This window comes from Salmo trutta, chromosome 3 (genome assembly GCF_901001165.1).
Source record: "Salmo trutta chromosome 3, fSalTru1.1, whole genome shotgun sequence".
Taxonomy (NCBI): domain Eukaryota; kingdom Metazoa; phylum Chordata; class Actinopteri; order Salmoniformes; family Salmonidae; genus Salmo; species Salmo trutta.
This window is the reverse complement of record NC_042959.1, coordinates 9,581,293-9,606,335: the sequence shown is the minus strand read 5'-3', so window position 1 is coordinate 9,606,335 and position 25,043 is coordinate 9,581,293. Positions and strand designations below refer to the sequence as shown.

The window sequence follows — 25,043 nt, the reverse complement described above, 5'->3', positions numbered from 1 at the left end:
TGAGTTTCTTCTTACCAGCAGGAGACACTTGACAGGAGTCGACATCAATATCAGTCAAACCTAAGTCACGTAAGACCTCAGGACTGCTTGAACTGTCAGGTCTGTCAGTATCGTGAAGTTGGCTGGAACCGTCATCAGTCAGAGTCAAGTCATCTTGGCAGTCAGTGAGTATATCAGCCGTTCTCTGCACTTGCTGCTGAAAAGCTGCTGATGAATCATCATTCACACACGAACAGTCAAAGTCCTCTAGAGCCATGCAAGGAAAGACATCGGCTAGAGTGGCATTTCGTCTCAATGTCACTGTCTTCTGAGAAGGGTTTATCACTCTAACAGGGAGCCACACATCCCACCGCAATAGAGCTACTGTCCTCCCTACCAGGATTGACCTTGGTGTTGACCTTGAACTGCTGGACTCAATGAGAACAGCACTGTCCTCTGATAGATTCTGAGTGTTTCGTAGTCTGCCCCAGACTAGGAGGCAGGGAGGTGAAGTCAACTCTACAGCCGTACACCTCCATCTCCAGCTCACATACTCCCAAAGGCCTCGTCTTTAACCCACCACAACCAACCAAGACTACCTCTGTAGGACTCAATGATGGACTTTTCAACACTCCTGCATGCAACAGTTCAGGTAAGACCCTAGAGCTCAAGGTACAAGCCATGGACCCACTGTCAAGCATAGTTCTCACTTCCACTTCTCCTCCTATTAACACCTTGGCATAGAATAAATCATCATATGGGGAAAGTCTCTGTGTGTTCTCCATTATGATACTCTTCTCAGTCTCCATTTCGTCACAAACACTTTTATATACAGACTCCAAATCAACAGCTCTCACCGATGGGGACTCTACAAAAGGCCCAACACTCTCCCCTTCTACATGCAGGCCTACTAGTTTCCCGGGAGCTGAGCAGTGATTACTGTAGGGACTCCACCAGCTGTGCTCAGAGCTGCGGCCTTGGGGCACTGAGAGCGTGCGTGGCCAGCTACATGACAAAGAAAGCAGAGGTGATTGGCCCTGCAGTGAAAGTAAGTATCATGTCCAGCATCCCTGCACACGTCACATGGCCCAATAGACTTCAATTTGCTCCTATTCCCTTTTTGGAACTTACGGTCAGACTGTTGTGGCCTCTGCTCCAGCACACGCTCCAGCATCGCAAGGATACGTTCCATCGGCTCAGCTGAGCCCTGAATAGTCTGGGCTGGGGAAGGCAAAACATTAGGTACTTCCATGTGGGGACTCACAGCAGGCATGGGGATTGGCATGACAGCCCCAACTTCCTGCTTCATTGTTGCGATGGCTGGGGTCACCTTAGATAAGTGAGAGTACCTCTGCTCCCTCCTGTATTCATCCAACCTCTCATGAACATCTGCAGCGGTCCACTGCTGTAATGGCTTGCACTTAAAGATAAGCGACAGTTCAGCGTTAGGTCTGATGAACATGACTGTGAGCTCACGAGATGAGTCTTCAACACTTTTTTTCTGTCTCTTTAGACAATCTTCAGCGACCTCCATAGCCCTGTTCAGTCTGAGCCAATAGTCGAATGGTTGTTCATCAGTCAGAGGTAATGTGGCATAAAAGTCAGCGAGGGGCATGCTTGAAAAAGCAGGGTCACTAAAATGTTGTTTCAGTATGTCAAAGATGGGACTCGGGCCTTTAGATAAATCAACGGAGGGATTGCTGCGTATGCCCACTTTAACAACATCGCGGGCCCTTCCCATAAGCCTACCCATAACCTCAACTGCTTGGTCCATCACAGATACGCCCCTCTTACGCATGTAAACCATGACCATATCCTCCCACTCATGCACTGTGCACTTTTCAGAGCCATCCCCCCGAAAGTACACCGGTTCCCTGATATCAGACTTCAATACCAGGTTCAGGCCTGACACATCCATACCCCTAGAGCTGCATGCTTTCCCCATACCATTGTCCCCAACATGTCCAACAATTGCCTTTGACTCCAAACAGGAGGCAATGTTCTCCCCAATGGAATGACCAATCTGCTGTACTATGTCTGCTATGAAATCCATGGAGACCTTCCCACTCCCTGTAGTTGGCAAAACTCTTTCATACACATCCTTGGGCGTTTCCATGGGTAAACTATCATCAAAACTCCAAAAACCCTCCAGTGTAGAAGCAACTGGAATTTTGGCTGAACCCCTACCAACAGATGGTGACAGATTAAATGTCAGGAAACCCCTACCTCTCCCAACACCTTCCATCTTAACAATGGGAAATCAACACACTAATAAAAATGGAAATAGCAAAATATACATATATATTTTTTTACCTCACATCAAAATCTAACCTATATCTAGTACACTGGTAAAACTCACCCTACTTATATCAGATATACGTTAGAATTGCAAATAAACAAGTAACACAAAAGTTATATCATTTATCCGTGAAGAGAAAGACTCAACCAGAGAAATCATCCATTTCGATAATAAAACGTTGCTGTAGTGACCTCTTGTGGGGAAATGCGAAATTGTCATAAACTGCACCAGCAACGTCTTATCTGATTCTCCAACGGCAACCACTGCGAAGTTTTGAGATGGAAATCCAGCGAAGGATGATCCGATCCAGAAGAACGGTCACGGCACCACTGTAACAGTACTCTTCTTGCATTGGGTACAATCAATCATCGACACGAACTCCAACTTGTAGCACCAGTCATGGAGCTTTATTCTGATAGGAACAGCACAAAAACGGCTCACCATCCAACTCTGCACTAATCCACTGTACAAAATATACAACCCCACTAGACACAGTAAGTTGCTAGCTATTATTAGCTGGAATTCTCTACAACAAAATGCACAACAAATATTCACCAAAAAACGCTGCATCTTATGTGTGATGTTCGAATAACATTTACAAACAAATTTATATAAATTGTACATTTAAATCATCAATTGGGAGTATAAAAATCACTTTTGACGTACAGTACTTTACAACCAACAACTTACCGCTGGTTTGGTGCTTGTTCACTGGGACGATTCTAACTGAAACATCCTCCCTCGTGAGGAAGCTACGCAAACCAGCCAATAAGATGCCATGTTGAGTAGGTGAAGGAAAGACAAAAATTAAACCAAAACCCCATTGGCTTAACAATAAAGTGGCAAGGGGAATCACAATATAACCCTGTTACACTGGCATGAAAATGAACCATGGGAAAAGCCTCCTCCATTCACTATTTAGGTGCATAGATGACCCTATGATGACTGGTGCATGATAACGGTCAATTCTGAATCAAAACTCATTTCATATATATATTATTTAGTATATGTTAAGACAAGGTTAAATCAAGAATAGTCTGAGGGGTGACAACATTAGCATATCACTTATGAATGGTGCCCATTTTGTGTGCAGTAAGGCAAGAAAGAAATTCTGCGCTGTGCTCTTGCAGTCATCTTTGCAGGACGGCCAATCCTAGGGGGAGTAGCAACAGTGCTGAACTGTCTCAATATATAGACAATTTGTCTTACAGTGGACTGATAAACATCAATGTTTTTAGATATACTTTTGTAACCCTTTCCTGCTTTATGTAAGTAAAAAATTATTCATCTTAGGTCTTCTGAGATCTCTTTTGTTTGAGGCATGGTTCACATCAGGCAATGCTTCATGTGAATAGCAAACTCAGATTTTGTGAGTGTTTTTTATATTGCAGGGCAGCTCTAACCAACATCTACAATCTCGTCTCATTGATTGGGCTCCAGGTTAGCTGACTCCTGACTCCAATTAGCTTTTGGAAAAGTCATTAGCCTAGGGGTTCACATACCTTTTCCAACCTACACCGCGAATGATTAAATTACAGTTGAAGTTGGAAGTTTACATACACTTAGGTTGGAGTCATTAAAACTTGTTTTTCAACCACTCCCCAAATATATTGTTAACAAACTATAGTTTTGGCAAGTCGGTTAGCACATCTACTTTGTGCATGACACTTGTAAGTTTTCCAACAATTGTTTACAGACAGATCATTTCACTTATAATTCCCTGTATCACAAATCTAGTGGGTCAGAAGTTTACATACATTAAGTTGACTGTGCCTTTAAACAGCTTGGAAAATTCCAGTGCCTCTTTGCTTGACATCATGGGACAATCAAAAGAAATCAGCCAAGAATCAGCCAAAAACAATAGTACGCAAGTATAAACACCATGGGACCACGTTAGCCGTCATACTGCTCAGGAAGGAGACGCGTTCTGTCTCCTAGAGACTACTTTGGTGCGAAAAGTGCAAATCAATCCCAGAACAACAGCAAAGGACCTTGTGAAGATGCTGGAGGAAACAGGTACAAAGTATCTATATCCACAGTAAAACGAGTCCTATGTCGACATAACCTGAAAGGCCGCTCAGCAAGGAAGAAGCCTCTGCTCCAAACCAGCATAAAAAAAGCCAGACTACGGTTTGCAACTGCACATGGGGACAAAGATCGTACTTTTTGGAGAAATGTCCTCTGGTCTGATGAAACAAAAATAGAACTGTTTGGCCATAATGACCATTGTTATGTTTGGAGGAAAAAGGGGGACGCTTGCAAGCCGAAGAACACCATCCCAACCGTGAAGCACGGGGGTGGCAGCAACATGTTGTGGGGGTGCGTTTCTGCAGGAGGGACTGGTGCACTTCACAAAATAGATTGCATCATGAGGCAGGAAAATGATGTGGATATATTGAAGCAACATCTCAAGACATCAGTCAGGAAGTTAAAGCTTGCTCGTAAATGGGTCTTCCAAATGGACAATGACCCCAAGCATACTTCCAAAGTTTTGGCAAAATGGCTTAAGGACAACAAAGTCAAGGTATTGGAGGGGCCATCACAAAGCCCTGACCTCAATCCTATAGAAAATGTGTGGGCAAAACTGAAAAAGCATGTGTGAGCAAGGAGGCCTACAAACCTGACTCAGTTACACCAGCTTTGTCAGGAGGAACGGGACAAAATTCACCCAACTTATTGTGGGAAGCTTGTGGAAGGCTACCCGAAACGTTTGACTCAAGTTAAACAATTTAAAGGCAATGCTACCAAATTCTAATTGAGTGTATGTAAATTTCTGACCCACTGGGAATGTGATGAAAGAAATAAAAGCTGAAATAAATCTTTCTCTCTACTATTATTCGGACATGTCACATTCTTAAAATAAAGTGGTGATCCTAACTGACCTAAGACAGGGAATTTCTACTGGGATTAAATGTCAGGAATTGTGAAAAACTGAGTTTAAATGTAGTTGGCTAAGGTGTATGTAATATTCCGACTTCAACTGTATGTATTAAATATAGACAAGAAAAATACAATAATTTGTGTGTTATTAGTTTAAGCACACTTTTTGTCTATTGTTGTGACTTAGAGGAAGATCAGATCACATGTTTTACCAATTTATGTAGAAATCCAGTTAATTCCAAAGGGTTCACATACTTTTCTAGCCACTGTATATGTTTTGATAAGGTTTGTATCACAACTAAAGTGGCCAAATACCTTCTTAAAATTAAGCGCATTAATCAGCTTTACAACAGATTTAGAGCCTAACTGGCACTTTTGAGAATGGTGTTTACCCGTTAATGGAACATTCGCGCTTATAGCGTACTGCCATGTGTGCATTGCTGCGCTTATAATGTGAAGAAATAGCCTCGTAGTTTATCAACATTTTAAGCTCAACGTTCTGTTCTGGTGCATCAGCCTCATTGCTTTTAAAAGTGGTTTTGATGCTAGTGGTTGTATTAATTTGGTATCTATCCTATCCCACAACTGTCTCAGACTATGTTTGGATTATTTATTTCTCACACAGAATAGGTCAACTTTTGTACTATGGGGGATAGTAGATTGACATAGGCTAGTGCTTTTGCTGTTCGTTAGGCCTACTCATCTTGTTTGCTGATGAAAAGTAAATGTGGACAGTTTTTCCAATATCTTCAATATACTCTTCAGAATTGGATAAGGACTCGAGCAGTTGCATCCCGATGTGTATGTCTTCACTTGTAGCCTGTGAGAAAGACCCGATCACATGATGGAGAGCCATTTGAGTGAGAGGTGCTTTGAGCAATTTGAGTGAGAGGTGCTTTGGAGCATGCAGCCGAGAGAAAGGAATTCTAATTATTATATGCAGCCCAAGGGCACAACAGCCACTGGCCGCATAAGGCATGGATTCTTTTACGGGTCATTAAGGCCACACAAAGGGGATGCCACCGGGAAATTTGAGGCATTATCAAGTGCTTGTCAAATTGTGAATGAGAGACTGATGAAGTGTGTACAGCCGGTGCAAGAAACAAAGCAGATCTCATACCTTTCATGCAACTTTTTTCAAATCATCATTAGAGTCGCATCATGCAGCTTTAGAATGTATTGAAAATCAAACATATAGCCCAACGTTTGTAGAACAACTAAAGTTACATAAATCATTTTAAATGAAGCATATAGGAGTAGGCCTATCTGTTTCTTTTTTAACCACTCAACACAGAACAATCACATATGTGCACTCCCTCAGAAATCTTTTGCAGAAAACATCCTCTCTATACCCTATTTTATTCAGCTATGTTCAATTGTATTCTTCATACTATGAGAAACAAGAAGAAACCCCTACACTGCTCTTACTAGTATCACTGCTCTTTAATAAGCTTTACGTTTCGACCTCAAGGCTTATTAAAGAGCAGTGATACTAGCAAGAGCAGTGTGTGGGTTTCTTCTTTGTTCTCATCTTATTCAACTGTTACCATGCACCTGCAACAAAGATAGTTCAGATGTGTGAGGGCCTTTTTAATTTGGAATTATTCTTCATACTGTAAAATAATATTAAATAATACCACGGAATTCGAAACAAATCTTGTCTGCTAAACTAGTGTAGCCCACAGCCATATGGCATGGCCTAACATAAGGACAACTCAGAGTATGCTATTCTGTTCTTCTGAAATAGACGTAATTTTCTTCATATCATGTTTCTTTAGAACTGTTTAAAATAAATAATGGATTTATTGTAATTGTGTAGCCTATATTACATGGATTTAATAGGCTTTTTAAAATGTAGATGTTCCTAAGGTCTGCATCAGTGGCTTGTAGACTATGCGTGGAAGACAGGAGATGCTAAATGTGTTTATGTTAATTGACGGTCAATTACTGTGAGACCGGCAGTTATTTGCTTGACAATCACTGGCTGACGAAATGACATGACCGCCACAGCCGTTGTCAGAACAAGGGTATCCAGGGGAGCTCATTCGAACTGGTGAGTGCTTACCTCTTTGTCTGTCTGGTTGCTAGAGGCAATAGAACATGTGACAAATATGGTTACAAAGGAGACCGGTAAAGAAATTCTAACAGGATCCATGGTTAAGGTCAAAATGTACAGCTCCCTGTCTCTGTCTCTGGTCAGGAGTCTCTGGACACTGTTAATAGTCTCCAGTGCCCTCTATAAATAATAGCCTTCCCACTGGGCAAAAACTGGTTGAATCAAAGATGTTTCCATCTCATTTCAACAAAAAGTAAAAATGTGATGATGAATCAATGTGGAAAAGTGATTGGATTTTCAAAAAGTTTTCTTCACCCAACTTTTAAGCTAAATCCAATGACATGGTGAAATGTATTGTTGATTTCACATTGAATTCACATTAGTTCACAACTGTAAATGTAAATCAAAACTTGACGTTGAAATGATGTCTCTGCCCAGTGGGTTTACAGCTGGAAGTGTTGGGTAGAGGAGTCAGGTTATTACATGCAAGAGCAGAATTTCTTAACCTTGTGTCCTGTATCGTGTAAGTCCTGCCTAGCAACGGTGCATTGACCTGTGGAGAGATGGGGCTGAACATCTGTTTGGCTAGCCACTAAGCTAACCGCTAACTCAAATCATGCTACTTCCATCTATGACAGACAGTATTTGGATTAACTAGCTGCTAAACGCTAACCCACGCTATACTTCCATATATGACAGATACGCATCTCACTAACCCAGAGTCTATCACTAATTGTTAACCCACGCTACTACCATGTTTGACAGACAGGCTCTATACCCACAGCTGATCCATTACCACCCACATCTACAGTACAGGCTCTATACCCACAGCTGATCCATTACCACCCACATCTACAGTACAGGCTCTATACCCACAGCTGATCCATTACCACCCACATCTACAGTACAGGCTCTATACCCACAGCTGTTCCATTACCACCCACATCTACAGTACAGGCTCTGCACCCACAGCTGTTCCATTACCACCCACATCTACAGTACAGGCTCTATACCCACAGCTGTTCCATTACCACCCTCATCTACAGTACAGGCTCTATACCCACAGCTGATCCATTACCACCCACATCTACAGTACAGGCTCTATACCCACAGCTGATCCATTACCACCCTCATCTACAGTACAGGCTCTATACCCACAGCTGATCCATTACCACCCACATGTACAGTACAGGCTCTATACCCACAGCTGATCCATTACCACCCTCATCTACAGTACATCCTCTATACCCACAGCTGATCCATTACCACCCACATCTACAGTACAGGCTCTATACCCACAGCTGATCCATTACCACCCACATCTACAGTACAGGCTCTATACCCACAGCTGATCCATTACCACCCACATCTACAGTACAGGCTCTATACCCACAGCTGTTCCATTACCACCCACATCTACAGTACAGGCTCTACACCCACAGCTGTTCCATTACCACCCACATCTACAGTACAGGCTCTATACCCACAGCTGATCCATTACCACCCACATCTACAGTACAGGCTCTATACCCACAGCTGATCCATTACCATCCACATCTACAGTACAGGCTCTATACCCACAGCTGATCCATTACCACCCACATCTACAGTACAGGCTCTATACCCACAGCTGATCCATTACCACCCACATCTACAGTACAGGCTCTATACCCACAGCTGTTCCATTACCACCCTCATCTACAGTACAGGATCTATACCCACAGCTGATCCATTACCACCCACATCTACAGTACAGGCTCTATACCCACAACTGATCCATTACCACCCACATCTACAGTACAGGCTCTATACCCACAGCTGATCCATTACCACCCACATCTACAGTACAGGCTCTATACACACAGCTGATCCATTACCACCCACATCTACAGTACAGGCTCTATACCCACAGCTTATCCATTACCACCCACATCTACAGTACAGGCTCTATACCCACAGCTGATCCATTACCACCCTCATCTACAGTACAGGCTCTATACCCACAGCTGATCCATTACCACCCACATCTACAGTACAGGCTCTATACCCACAGCTGATCCATTACCACCCTCATCTACAGTACAGGCTCTATACCCACAGCCGATCCATTACCACCCACATCTACAGTACAGGCTCTATACCCACAGCTGATCCATTACCACCCACATCTACAGTACAGGCTCTATACCCACAGCTGATCCATTACCACCCACAACTACAGTACAGGCTCTATACCCACAGCTGATCCATTACCACCCACATCTACAGTACAGGCTCTATACCCACAGCTGTTCCATTACCACCCACATCTACAGTACAGGCTCTACACCCACAGCTGTTCCATTACCACCCACATCTACAGTACAGGCTCTATACCCACAGCTGTTCCATTACCACCCTCATCTACAGTACAGGCTCTATACCCACAGCTGATCCATTACCACCCACATCTACAGTACAGGCTCTATACCCACAGCTGATCCATTACCACCCTCATCTACAGTACAGGCTCTATACCCACAGCTGATCCATTACCACCCACATGTACAGTACAGGCTCTATACCCACAGCTGATCCATTACCACCCTCATCTACAGTACATCCTCTATACCCACAGCTGATCCATTACCACCCACATCTACAGTACAGGCTCTATACCCACAGCTGATCCATTACCACCCACATCTACAGTACAGGCTCTATACCCACAGCTGATCCATTACCACCCACATCTACAGTACAGGCTCTATACCCACAGCTGTTCCATTACCACCCACATCTACAGTACAGGCTCTACACCCACAGCTGTTCCATTACCACCCACATCTACAGTACAGGCTCTATACCCACAGCTGATCCATTACCACCCACATCTACAGTACAGGCTCTATACCCACAGCTGATCCATTACCATCCACATCTACAGTACAGGCTCTATACCCACAGCTGATCCATTACCACCCACATCTACAGTACAGGCTCTATACCCACAGCTGTGCCATTACCACCCTCATCTAGAGTACAGGCTCTATACCCACAGCTGAACCCTTACCACCCACATCTACAGTACAGGGTCTATACCCACAGCTGTTCCATTACCACCCTCATCTACAGTACAGGCTCTATACCCACAGCTGATCCATTACCACCCACATCTACAGTACAGGCTCTATACCCACAGCTGATCCATTACCACCCACATCTACAGTACAGGCTCTATACCCACAGCTGTTCCATTACCACCCTCATCTACAGTACAGGCTCTATACCCACAGCCGATCCATTACCACCCACATCTACAGTACAGGCTCTATACCCACAGCTGTTCCATTACCACCCACATCTACAGTACAGGCTCTATACCCACAGCTGATCCATTACCACCCACATCTACAGTACAGGCTCTATACCCACAGCTGATCCATTACCACCCACATCTACAGTACAGGCTATATACCCACAGCTGTTCCATTACCACCCTCATCTACAGTACAGGATCTATACCCACAGCTGATCCATTACCACCCACATCTACAGTACAGGCTCTATACCCACAACTGATCCATTACCACCCACATCTACAGTACAGGCTCTATACCCACAGCTGATCCATTACCACCCACATCTACAGTACAGGCTCTATACACACAGCTGATCCATTACCACCCACATCTACAGTACAGGCTCTATACCCACAGCTGATCCATTACCACCCACATCTACAGTACAGGCTCTATACCCACAGCTGATCCATTACCACCCTCATCTACAGTACAGGCTCTATACCCACAGCTGATCCATTACCACCCACATCTACAGTACAGGCTCTATACCCACAGCTGATCCATTACCACCCACATCTACAGTACAGGCTCTATACCCACAGCTAATCCATTACCACCCACATCTACAGTACAGGCTCTATACCCACAGCTTTTCCTTTACCACCCACATCTACAGTACAGGCTCTATACCCACAGCTGTTCCATTACCACCCACATCTACAGTACAGGCTCTATACCCACAGCTGATCCATTACCACCCACATCTACAGTACACCTTCTCTTTTTCGTTCTCTCATTCTCTTTTTTTTACATTCTCTTTATCTCTCTCTCTCTTTCTCTTGCTCTTATGTTTTCCTCTCTCTCTCTTTCTTGTTCTCTCTCTCCCTCAGGACTATGCCATTCATCTGTCTGAGCTGAGCGTTGCTTAGCGTCGTCATGGCATTGCACCACTAGCTCATAACTGACTCTAGTAAAGAAGGTCATTGTCAGACAGTTGCTGGCTTCCAAAATCCACATTTCAAAAGTAATTAGAATGAAGCAATGTACTGTATCAGCCATGCACTGTAAATAGTAGGGTGGATAAAACCAGTGCCACTGTCCAACAGTGTTGTTTCCATGCAGAATGGGGATATATGCCATGGTCATTATGTTGTTGAATTCCCATGCATACATTAGAATGACATCATACATACATTAGAATGACATCATGTATACATTAGAATGACATCATGGGTCCCGTGTGGCTCAGTTGGTAGAGCATGGTGTTTGCAACGCCAGGGTTGTGGGTTCGATTCCCACGGGGGACCAGTATGGAAGAAAAAAAAATTTATGCAATGTAAGTCGCTCTGGATAAGAGCGTCTGCTAAATGACTAAAATGTAAATGTAGAATGACATCATATGTAAAGACAAAAGAATGGATGGTGAGCAGATAGAGATAGAGAGAGAGAGAAAGCAGATGTCAATTCAATGTCTATTCCATGTTGATTCAATGTAATTTCGATGAAATTACGTGGAACAACGTTGATTCAACCAGTGTGTGCCCAGTGGTGGAGACAGAAAAGCAAGGGAGTTACAGTAGCTTCAGCCAGACTAGTGACCTTTTACGAGGCTCAAGCAATTCAAGACTCTCCAGCACACAACAGCTTTTTAACTACAGTACATAGGCTGCAGTGGGACGGACCGGCACGGAGGACTGTGCTCTGCTCTCAGGGTGGTGTATGGGGTATTCATTTCCATGCACTGGTGAAGGTCACAGCGAGGTAGGATGATCCTTTTAATAATGGAAGCATGACTCAGAGAAGTAAACCCTGGGCTAACGGGTCAAGCCAGGTCAGCGAAGACCAGATCAGACCAGCCAAGAGGAAGACAGTGCCTTTTAGAATAAGGTTATTGGTCTGGTAACCTACAGGCTGTGGGTCCAAACAATGTAGACCATGAAGAACGTTGGAAATACCTGAAAGGTATTTTTTTCCCATGAGTGTGAATATCACTTGTAGGGCCAAGCATGCCCCATAGGTCTGGTTCGACACTGTTTCCTGTTAGAATGTGAGGACTATGCAGGATTGTGGAGGTGTAGAATGTTAGAATATGGCATAGAATGTCTGGACTATTATCTGTAGAATATCTGAACCATTGTCTGTAGAATGTAGAATGTCTGGACCAGTGTTCTTTAGAATGTAGAATGTCTGGACCAGTGTTCTATATAATATAGAATGTCTGGACCAGTGTTATGTAGAATGTAGAATGTCTGGACCAGTGTTCTATATAATATAGAATGTCTGGACCAGTGTTCTATATAATATAGAATGTTTGGACCAGTGTTCTATATAATATAGAATGTCTGGACCAGTGTTCTATATAATATAGAATGTCTGGACCAGTGTTCTATATAATATAGAATGTCTGGACCAGTGTTATGTAGAATGTCTGGACCAGTGTTCTGTAGAATGTAGAATGTCTGGACCAGTGTTATGTAGAATGTAGAATGTCTGGACCAGTGTTCTGTAGAATGTCTGGACCAGTGTTCTATATAATATAGAATGTCTGGACCAGTGTTATGTAGAATGTCTGGACCAGTGTTATGTAGAATGTAGAATGTCTGGACCAGTGTTCTGTAGAATGTAGAATGTCTGGACCAGTGTTCTATATAATGTAGAATGTCTGGACCAGTGTTCTATATAATGTAGAATGTCTGGACCAGTGTTCTATATAATATAGAATGTCTGGACCAGTGTTCTATATAATATAGAATGTTTGGACCAGTGTTCTGTAGAATGTAGAATGTCTGGACCAGTGTTCTGTAGAATGTAGAATGTCTGGACCCGTGTTCTATATAATATAGAATGTCTGGACCGTGTTCTATATAATATAGAATGTCTGGACCAGTGTTCTATATAATATAGAATGTTTGGACCAGTGTTCTATATAATATAGAATGTCTGGACCAGTGTTCTATATAATATAGAATGTTTGGACCAGTGTTATGTAGAATATAGAATCAGAACAGATCAGAACAGAACAGGACAGAGTGGAACAGATCAGAACAAAACAGAGCAGGACAGAGCAGGACAGAGCAGGACAGGACAAAGCAGAACAGAGCAGAACAGAACAGAACAGAGCAGAACAGAACAGAACAGGACAAGACAGAGCAGGACAGGACAGGACAGGACAGAGCAGGACAGAGCAGGACAGAGCAGAACAGAACAGGACAGAGCAGAACAGATCAGAACAGAACAGAGAAGGACAGAACAGAAAATAGCAGAACAGAACAGAGAAGAACAGAACAGAGCAGGACAGGACAGGACAGAGCAGAACAGATCAGAACAGAACAGAGCAGGACAGATCAGAACAGGACAGAGCAGAACAGATCAGGACAGAGCAGAACAGAGCAGAACAGAACAGAGCAGGACAGAGCAGAACAGAACAGAACAGAGAAGGACAGAGCAGAACAGAACAGAACAGAGAAGGACAGAACAGAAAACAGCAGAACAGATCAGGACAGAGCAGAAAAGAGCAGGACAGAGCAGATACAGAGCAGAGCAGGACAGGACAGAGCAGGACAGGACAGAGCAGAACAGAGCAGGACAGAGCAGGACAGAGCAGGACAGGACAGAACAGAGCAGGACAGAGCAGGACAGAGCAGGACAGGACAGAGCAGAACAGAACAGAGCAGAACAGATCAGGACAGAGCAGGACAGAGCAGAACAGATCAGAACAGGACAGAGCAGGACAGAGCAGGACAGAGCAGAACAGAGCAGGACAGAGCAGGACAGGACAGAGAAGGACAGAACAGAAAATAGCAGAATAGAACAGAGAAGAACAGAACAGAACAGAGCAGAACAGAGCAGGACAGAGCAGGACAGAGCAGGACAGAGCAGAACAGAGCAGGACAGAGCAGGACAGGACAGAGCAGAACAGAGCAGGACAGGACAAGACAGAGCAGGACAGGACAGAGCAGAACAGATCAGAGCAGGACAGAGCAGGACAGAGCAGGACAGGACAAGACAGAGCAGGACAGGACAAAGCAGGACAGAGCAGGACAGAGCTGAACAGAGCAGGACAGGACAGAGCAGGACAGAGCAGAACAGAGCAAGACAGGACAAGACAGAGCAGGACAGGACAAGACAGAGCAGGACAGGACAGGACAAGACAGAGCAGGACAGGACAGGACAAGACAGAGCAGGACAGGACAAGACAGAGCAGGACAGGACAAGACAAGACAGAGCAGGACAGGACAGGACAAGACAGAGCAGGACAGGACAGGACAGAGCAGAACAGATGAATGTTGATGTGTGGGGGCTTGGGGGCAGGGTCGGACTATAGCCTGGCATGGTTGGTGATGCTGCATCAGCATACAGCTTACACTGTTGACATTATCAGTACCCTTCTATTCAACACACACACACACACACACAGAAACACACACACACACACACACACACACACACACACACACACACACACACACACACACACACACACACACTGAAGTGTAGCCCTTTCCCACTGTTTCTGGGAACTCTATTTTAGTCACTCTGAGAGACAAGATAATGACTTTATGTCTGATCATTCCCTTAATTGAACTGTACCAGGTGTCTGAACGTCACAGCCAGAACTTGCCGGATCACAGAGGGGTCTAGGCTTGGCTCCCTCGCCATTACTTATTCAGTCATAAGCTAATTAGGACAGCCAACTTGTTTATGCTCAGCAGCTTGAGATTGAACAGTGCAAATGAGGAGACTGTGGGTGCATCTGAAATGGCACCCTATACAGTACACTACTTCTGACCAGAGCCCAATGTATTATATAGGGATAGGGTGCCATTTTGGACATGGGCCGTGTAATAATTGCTCTGGGAGACGAAACGGAAGGAAAAGGAAATGTTAGCCAAGCGTCTCCACCACCACCTCTCACTCTCTAAACAGTCACTGGCATTTTCCAAACTCTAATTACAGCCAGAAAGGTTTTACTCGTTCTCTGCTCCATCAATCACTCGCTGTGGGCCTGTCACCTTTGCCCGCTGGCATGATCCATTTTCAGGCCACCAGTCAGGCTAAAGCATAGGGGGAGAGCAGGTAGAGCAACATGCTTAGAAAGCAAAAGTGAGGAATCACTCAGCTGTACTTCCTAAATGGATGCCATCTGGACCTGGTGGGGGAGCCATTAGTCTGGAGAGAGGAAGGTAAGTCTAACTGGGTAGAGTACAGAGAGACACGCCTGGTATGCAGACCAGGAAGGCAGTCAGGCAGGGGTAGAGAAGAATGAGCAAAGAGAGAGAGAGCCAGAGAGAGCGCTATTGAGCCAGAGAGAGAGCTTTTGAGCCAGAGAGAGAGAGAGAGAGGGAAGAGAGGGAGAGAAAGGGAGAGGTGGAGAGAGGTGAGGAGAGGTGGAGAGAGGTGGAGAAATGTAGAGAGAGGTAGAGAGAGGTAGAGAGGTGGAGAGAGGTGGAGAGAGGTAGAGAGAGGTAGAAAGAGGTGGAGAGAGGTAGAGAGAGGGAGAAAGTGGGAGAGGTGGAGAGAGAGGGAGAGCCAGCATACGGCTGGATCTTGATCTTTAGCTATGTGTCTTGACTCCATTAGACGGTATGGACAAATACAGCTCTCTGTGTCTTAACCCCATTAGACGGTATGGACAAATACAGATCTCTGTCTTAACCCCATTAGACGGTATGGACAAATACAGCTCTCTGTGTCTTAACCCCATTAGACGGTATGGACAAATACAGCTCTCTGTGTCTTAACCCCATTAGACGGTATGGACAAATACAGCTCTCTGTGTCTTAACCCCATTAGACGGTATGGACAAATACAGCTCTCTGTGTCTTAACCCCATTAGACAGTATGGACAAATACAGCTCTCTGTGTCTTGACTCCATTAGACGGTATGGACAAATACAGATCTCTGTGTCTGTCTCTGTCTTTCTGTCTCTGCCTATACCTCTCTCTTCATCTCTCTTTCTCACTCTCTCCATCCAACTCTCTCTTTTTCTCAGTCTCTCTCTCCTTTTCTCCATCTCTCTCTCTTTTTCTCCCTCTCTCTCTGAGGATGTCAAATGCGCCTCCCTGAGATTGATTGTGAATCTAGATCGTTAAAGTGCTGTCTATCACAGCTCAAGCAATGGTGGGAGAGAGAGAAAGTGAGAGATAAAGCGAGGGAGAGAGACTGATAAAGAGAGGGGGAGAGAGGGTTGAAAAAGAGGAAGAGATAGAGAAATGGAAATGGAGAAGGAACCTAAGAGATTTCATGAATACAGAGTTGGAAAGCCCACTGTCTGAGCAAAGCCAATTCCATTTATAGTGAAAGGTTTTCATCAATATTGAACAGATTTAACCCTGGGTGGATTAGAAACCCACAATATTAGGTTTATCATCAGTTCCATTCCAAACTGAATTATATGAATGGTGCTTGAATCCTGCAGGCTTTCAATGGGAGTGCCTCAGCCAGCCCTTTGGAGTAGGCAAAAAGGGTTAGGTAAGGCAGGCCCCAGTAGATAGGATCACCTGATTCTCTCTATCTACAGTGAGGGGGAAAAGTATTTGATCCGCTGCTGATTTTGTACGTTTGCCCACTGACAAATAAATGATCAGTCTACAATTTTAATGGTAGGTTTATTTGAACAGTGAGAGACAGAATAACAACAAAAAAATCCAGAAAAACACGTCAAAAATGTTATAAATTGATTTGCATTTTAATGAGGGAAATAAGTATTTGACCCATCTGCAAAACATGACCTGGCTGAGGGAAGGAGGTTCTCACCCAAGATTTGAAGGTACATGGCCCCGTCCATTGTCCCTTTGATGCGGGGAAGTTGTCCTGTCCCCTTAGCAGAAAAACACCCCCAAAGCATAATTTTTCCACCTCCATGTTTGACGGTGGGGATGGTGTTCTTGGGGTCATAGGCAGCGTTCCTCCTCCTCCAAACACGGCGAGTTGAGTTGCTGCCAAAGAGCTCCATTTTGGTCTCATCTGACCACAACACTTTCACCCAGTTGTCCTCTGAATCATTCAGATGTCCATTGGCAAACTTCAGACGGGCATGTATATGTGCTTTCTTGAGCAGGGGTACCTTGCGGGCGCTGCAGGATTTCAGTCCTTCACGGCGTAGTGTGTTACCAATTGTTTTCTTGGTGACTATGGTCCCAGCTGCCTTGAGATCATTGACAAGATCCTCCCGTGAAGTTCTGGGCTGATTCCTCACCGTTCTCATGATCATTGCAACTCCACGAGGTGAGATCTTGCATGGAGCCCCAGGCCGAGGGAGATTGACAGTTATTTTGTGTTTCTTCCATTTGCGAATAATCGCACCAACTGTTGTCACCTTCTCACCAAGCTGCTTGGCGATGGTCTTGTAGCCCATTCCAGCCTTGTGTAGGTCTACAATCTTGTCCCTGACATCCTTGGAGAGCTCTTTGGTCTTGGCCATGGTGGAGAGTTTGGAATCTGATTGATTGATTGCTTCTGTGGACAGGTGTCTTTTATACAGGTAACAAGCTGAGATTAGAAGCACTCCCTTTAAGAGTGTGCTCCTAATCTCAGCTCGTTACCTGTATAAAAGACACCTGGGAGCCAGAAATCTTTCTGATTGAGAGGGGGTCAAATACTTATTTCCCTCATTAAAATGCAAATCAATTTATAACATTTTTGACATGCGCTTTCTGGATTTTTTTGTTGTTATTCTGTCTCTCACTGTTCAAATAAACCTACCATTAAAATTATAGACTGATAATTTCTTTGTCAGTGGGCAAACGTACAAAATCAGCAGGGGATCAAATACTTTTTTCCCTCACTGTAAGTATCTATCACAGCAGCTCACAAAGCTCTCTGGCCTTCTCCTTTTCTGCAAAGTTCATCGCCTCTTACAATTGAAAATAAATGAAGGACAGGAGTTGGCTACAATACACTCACGACACATTTCTACATACTCTGTGTGTGTGTGTGTGTGTGTGTGTGTGTGTGTGTGTGTGTGTGTGTGTGTGTGTGTGTGTGTGTGTGTGTGTGTGTGTGTGTGTGTGTGTGTGTGTGTGTGTGTGTGTCATCAGACGTGTGACAGGGGCTATCTGTCTGTTTGTCTGGGAAGTGTCACCTCACAGGAGATTACTGTGTCTTCTTTCATGAAGCTAACAGGATTAATACAGATTTAAGGATTTAGTAAATTTGATGCTAAATGTTGGCAGGCAAATTTTGGCAGCCTTTTCACCAGAGCCCAGTGGGCCCTGATCAAACGTAGTGAATTAATTAGGGAATAGGGTGCCTTTTGGGATGTAGACTACATACTTCTGCTCAATTTATCTCTGCTTGGAATGCTGCCAGGACACTAGTTGATATTGAATAAACTCCTAAATCAGAATCAGAGATAACCCAGTTATAACACATCGTCTGTCCTGTACTGGATAACATTAATAATCAAGCCGTTTATATACTGTACATTGTAGCTCATACCATCATGGCCACCTAAAAAAAATAAACCAAATATTGAACCTTTATTTTATCAGTGAGTAATACTGAGACCAAGGTCTCTTTTACAGATGAGCCCTGAATTATATAAATTACAGAAAGTACACACATCAAAATATAAATACAAATTGCAAGCAGAAAGAAAAACACGGTCATAAAGAACAAACACATTCAACAGTAATAAGGTCATCAATCAACTTTCTGAATTGACCTAGAGGCACCAGAACATCAAATGTAAGAACATTTTGGAGATTGTTCCACAAATAAGGTGCAAGAATACTGAAAACTGATTTACCTAATCAGCCCCAGCTTCCAATTGGCTCATTCATCCCCCTCCTCTGCCCTGTAATTATTCCCCAGGTTGTTGTTGTAAATGAGAATGTGTTCTCAGTCAACTTACCTGGTAAAATAAGGGTAAAAAATGTATAATTATAATAAAATAAAAAACATCCACAATCACCCGACCTCAACCCAATTGAGATGGTTTAGGATGAGTTGGACCACAGAGTGAAGGAAAAGCAGATAACTCATACCCCTAATTTAACTAGGCAAGTCAGTTAAGAACAAAATATTATTTACAATGACGACCTATGGGGGAACAGCGGGTTAACTGCCTTGTTCAGAACACCAGATTTTTACCTTGTCAGCTCGGGGATTCGATGCAGCAACCTTTATGGTTACTGGCCCAATGCTCTAACCACTAGGCGACCTGCCGCCCCAAACAAGATGTGGTTGAGAGAATGCCAAGAGTGTACAAAGCTGTCATCAAGGTGGCTACTTTGAAGATCTAAAATCTAAAATATGTTTTGATTTGTTTAACACTTTTTTGGTTACTACATGATTCCATATGTGTTATTTCACAGTTTTGATGTCTTTACTATTATTCTACAATGTAGAAAATAGTAAAAATAAAAAATAAAACCATTAATGAGTAGGTATGTCCAAACTTTGGACTGGTTCTGTATATAAGATGGTGACAGACATGGCAGCTCTGCTTCTAGCTCCTAAGCATCTTTGCAGTATTATTTTCATTTTTTTGTTATTTCTTACATTATTAGCCCAGAAAGTTTTTGTGTTATTACATACAGACGGAAATAACTATTGGACATCAGAGCAGCGGTAACTCACCAGCATTCCGACCAGAAATACGACTTTCCCAAAACGGATCCTTTGTTCATACCACCCAGAGCAATTTAACTTATCCCAGAGGCTGCATCAAGACGGCGCCTGCGGAGAAGAGGTATTCAGAGTGGACTTCTAGTCCGACACAGGAGGCATGCACACCATCCACCGCTTCTGAGTATATTACTCTCTAATGTTAAGTCCCTGGACAATAAAGTAGACAAACTCAGGGCGAGGATATCCTTCCAGAGAGACATCAGAGACTGTGGCACTCTCTGGAAATACTGTCCTGTCCATACAACCAGCTGGGTGCTCAGTACATCACGTAGACAGGAATGAAGAACTCTCCGGGAAGAAGAAAGATGGAGGTGTTTCCCTGGATGTGTGAGTGGCGTTGAATTCCCTCTCCGTCCGTCGTTCCCGCAATCGCCCATCAATGCGGATGGTCAAAGCGATGAGGTAGTCAAGATCTGTGGGTAACTCCTGAGCCGCAAGCTCGTCCTTAACCTCCTCCGAGATGCCGTGCAGGAACATGTTGAACAATGCTTCCGGGTTCCACGCACTCTACGCTGCCAATGTGTAGAAATCCACCGCATAGCCGGCCACTGTGCGGGCATCCTGCCGGAGCTAGATTAGCTTCCGGGCAGCTTCTCTCCCGGAGAGCGGGGCATCAAAAACCTTCTTCACCTTCCTCGGTACCGGACGGCAGGCAGGCTCAAGGTCAGGGACAGGCAAGGGTCAAAACCGGGAGGGCAAGAAAAGAGAGACTAGAAAAAGCAAGAGGTGAGACACAAAATGCTGGTTGACTTGAGCAAACTAGATGAACTGGCAACAGACCAACAGAGAACACAGGTATAAATACACAGGGGATAATGGAGAAGATGGGCGAGGTGATTGTCTCCTGGAGGGAGGTGGAGACAATCACAAAGACAAGTGAAACAGATCAAGGTGTGACACCCTCTGCTGATCCTCAACACAACGGGCCCACAAGGGTGCGTGTTCAGCCCCCTCCTGTACTCCCTGTTCACCCATGACTGCGTGGCCAAGCACTCCTCCAACTCAATCATCAAGTTTACAGATGACACAACAGTAGTAGGCCTGATTTACAACAATGATGAGACAGCCTACAGGGAGGAGGTGAGGGCCCTGGCGGAGTGGTGCCAGGAAAATAACCTCTCCCTCAACGTCAACAAAATGAAGGAGCTGATCATCGACTTCAGGAGACAGCACAGGGAGCACATCTCCATCCACATCGACGGGATTGCAGTGGAGAAGGTAAAAGCTTCCTCGGCGTACACATAATTGACAATCTGAAATGGTCCACAGACAGTGTGGTGAAGAAGGCGCAACAGCGCCTCTTCAACCTCAGGGGGCTGAAGAAATTTGGCTTGGCCCCTGAGACCCACATAAACTTTTACAGATGCACCATTGAGAGCATCCTGTCGGGCTGTATTCAATCGTGGCCTGGGCTGATCTAGTGGTTATGGCCACTGCCTTCAGCATGCAAATATAGGCCTACCATGTCTGCATGGGTTTGATTCAGGCCCATGCCCTTCTGGCACAAATAATTCCTGATTGACTTGATTTAGTAAAGCATTTCAATATGGACTATCCAGGGATATATTTCCCCAGATTTTGATAAGAAATGACCATACCAGACACTTGTATTGAAAGACAGTTGTATTTAATGGATAACAACATAGTCTAAATAGCAAACTAATACAAATAATAGCAGTACGCTACATCAACATTAGTTTCCATTCATACAAGTGCTGGGTAAATCGCCATTGTAAACGAGGAAATACTTTGTTTCTATTGTACAGAATGCTTGTCAAATAAATAAATCACCCTGAGTCTGTTCAAAAAGGACTACGTTTTTCCAATGATAATACCAACCAGAAGGAAAACATATCTTGAATGACTGGAGTGAAAATGAGGTGAACAATAATGGTTGCAATTGAGATCAGCTGTGAGGGTGAATTTTGCTTGCATTGATGGTTTAACGAGCCATCAACTGGCGATAACCTAGTAACATCAACTGCTGCAATAGGACCCTTGTTATTTGATTATTTTCCAGTATGTTCCGTAGGCTAACCGTTAGCCTATCCATTGTCACATAGTGAAAGGTATGAAAACCGAGGCTACTGTTTGAGTTTTCCTGGCTGAGTTAATAAGCTGATTGGGCCATCAGTTGATTGACAGAATTAGGCCTTCAGTTGAAGGATAAACTTTCCCCCAGAGTGGATGCTTGCCCGTGTTTAATAGTTAGGCTATGAATAATTAGTCAGAATAGTTATGGTCTTTGGTGTGGATGGCCCTTACAGTAGGTGAGAATTCCATTGCTAAACTGTTATGCGCCGGCTACAGTGGCATAGGCCTACTGTAGTCTACTTTCAGTTTGATGCAGGCATTTGAAGTCATCCTTGTTGTGGACTGAAAGCCTACATTGTGTGGCTTTAATATTTCATTTTGTAAAGCTGGCAAAATGTTGCTGCATTGGCGCATATCCAAAGACAATTTCGTTGAGCTGAGACACTTTTCTTTGATGTGTAAATTATTAGACTATTTGTTTTACTTCCTGAAAACATTGAAACAAATGCAGTTAACTTGTGGGCTTAATGTAGGCTATAGCAGTGGTGTAGTGGAGGGTATATGCAGGTTTAGGCTAGGCCACATACCCACTTATTTTTCAGTGGGCATTGCATATGCTTGCTTCTTAATCCCCATGATGCGTATCATAGTAGTGTACTGTAGGTATATGCCGTATCAATTAATAGGGCTGATGGAACAGATCTGAATGTTTCGCTTAAAATGTTGATAAACTATTATTTCTTCACATGTGCACATGGTGGTAGGCCTAACTGTGAATGTTCCATAATGGAATTTGCAGGGAAAAACTGTTCTAAAATGCACAATGCACATGCGAGTGGTGTCATGGACAGAGATGGAAATATCCGTAAAAAAATGTAATAGGGGAGATCTAAAGATGCAACAAGTATCATGGGATGTTAATGTGACTAGGATAATGCCTGCTAGGCAACGAAATAAAGTTTAAATAAAACCAATAGAACAGGAGAAACCAAGTTCCTATGGTGGGATTTTGACTATAGGCTACGTTAAAGCAAGGTAAGACATGCCTCATAATATGAAGTAAAATGTCCAGGTTTCAAACAATTAAGGAACAGGAGAAATATGTTGATGCTAATGGTAGACCTAACTGTCTCCTGGTGGATAGATGGAATGACTTTCCCGAAAACCTTCTCAATTAAATGTTAACTAGCCTGCTTACCTGACAGAATGATGTCATAATTCTTTTTCATCAATCCAGTGTCCATTTGTTTTGCAAACTCCATCTCGTGTCCTACAGAAACACTGTTAACCAAACAACAATGCTAGGTGCCTGCACTTGAATTGATGGCTAACTACAATCAAATGTTTTCCCAGACCTCAAAAGTGGTTTCCTAATGTGGATTAAGAATTGTTGTGAATTTAGAACATCCAATTATAATGATTTTCTATAAAACAAAAGTGTGACTTTGAAAACCTGACTCAGTTGATCTGTTTCAATGGTAGGCCTACTACTAACCTACTTGCACAGTACAACTTGGGTTAGCCTGACTGTAAAAGGCCTATATTTGATTAATAATTTTAGGTAATTCAGAGCGTTATGTGTCACTGTTTCTCATTGAATTTTGAACACAGGGTGCTTTGGGATTTTCTTTTTGCAAAATTAGAGCATACCCACTTCTCCAGGCACCACTACACCTCTAGGCTATAGGCTATATAAATTAATTTAACAATGAAAGATCCGATGGTGAAACTCCTTCACTCATTCAGTGTGTTAATCAAAAGTGAAACAGCACACTTGCAATGTATTCAAGGCTTAAGTCCTCTGAAGTTTTTAATTTCCACCTCAGAAATCTCAGCACTGAGTTTATTTTCTATTTATTTGTTTGTTTTCTCTTTCAATGGTGGAATCAGTTAGCATATATCAGTTAGCATAGCATCTATTGTTGCTTTATATATCAGTTAGCATAGCATCTATTGTTGCTTGGTAGGTCTGTGCATGTTCTATGAATCAGTTTAGCCTACCTTGTATTATTTCTAATCATGTTTTATGTTGACCAGCGGTCACAATCAACATTTTATTTGTCCAATTATAATTCTTTAAGGAGTGGGGCACCCACTCCTTTGGCAATTTTTTTGAAGAGATAGAACAGTGTTGGAAAGACAGGTAAGGTCAAAGGGCAGCGGACTGGATTCAAACTCTGGCAAATGTGTGTGAGGGTCCACGGATATAACTGCTGGAAAACACAGGCACAGAGGCCAACAATAATTTATTCTGCCTATTGCTTGCATTGATTAAAAAATAAAAGATTTTCCCTAACGAAAATAGATCTACCTCCTACAAATATGTTAATTTATTATAGTCCACATAAGAATTCACACAAGACGCGCTGTAGCCTGCACATAGCCTACATAGGCTACTTGAACTGGATGCCAGTGGACCTGCAGTCTAAAGTACAATGTAGGTACGGTACAGCATTGTATACAAACACCCCCTGGCGGCGAATCTAAATACTTCTTCAGATATTCAAATCCTCCTGCTGCAGGATTATGTTCCTCCTGCGACGAAACGGGTCAAATTAAGATCCGACATCTGTAGTTGTACCATTGCCAAATTTACAGATGTTATATTCCAGAGTGTATTAAATGTAAAAGGTCAGAGATGGTAAATTTCTCCTCCATCTCCCAGTCTTCCGGCCTCCCCACAGAAGGGTTAGCCACCCCCGAGGCAGCACCACAGGGCACAGCCTGCCTGGGTACGAAAGCAGAATGGATTAGTTTGGTCTGTGCCTCTGGTGCTCAGGGATGTTTGAGCATCTGGCCACACTGGCTGTAGGGGGACTGTCTGTGAAGCAGCCTAGTGAAGCCAGTCGTCTGTAACCTAACCTAGCTGTCGCCTCA

The 25,043-nt window shown here is 43.6% G+C and overlaps 1 protein-coding gene across 3 annotated transcripts in view; it reads left to right on the top strand.

Moving 5' to 3' along the window:
* LOC115167849 (FERM and PDZ domain-containing protein 3-like) overlaps window positions 1-25,043 on the top strand; it is a 136,420-nt gene that overhangs the window by 62,699 nt on the left and 48,678 nt on the right. The window contains exon 1 of one of the 3 annotated variants that reach the window (XM_029722543.1): window positions 12,131-12,259. The exons of the other annotated variants lie outside the window; for them this stretch is intronic. The gene's annotated coding sequence lies outside the window, so the exon portion shown is untranslated. Of the gene's footprint in view, window positions 1-12,130; window positions 12,260-25,043 lie in introns of those variants that run through there. 3 annotated transcript variants of the gene reach the window in all.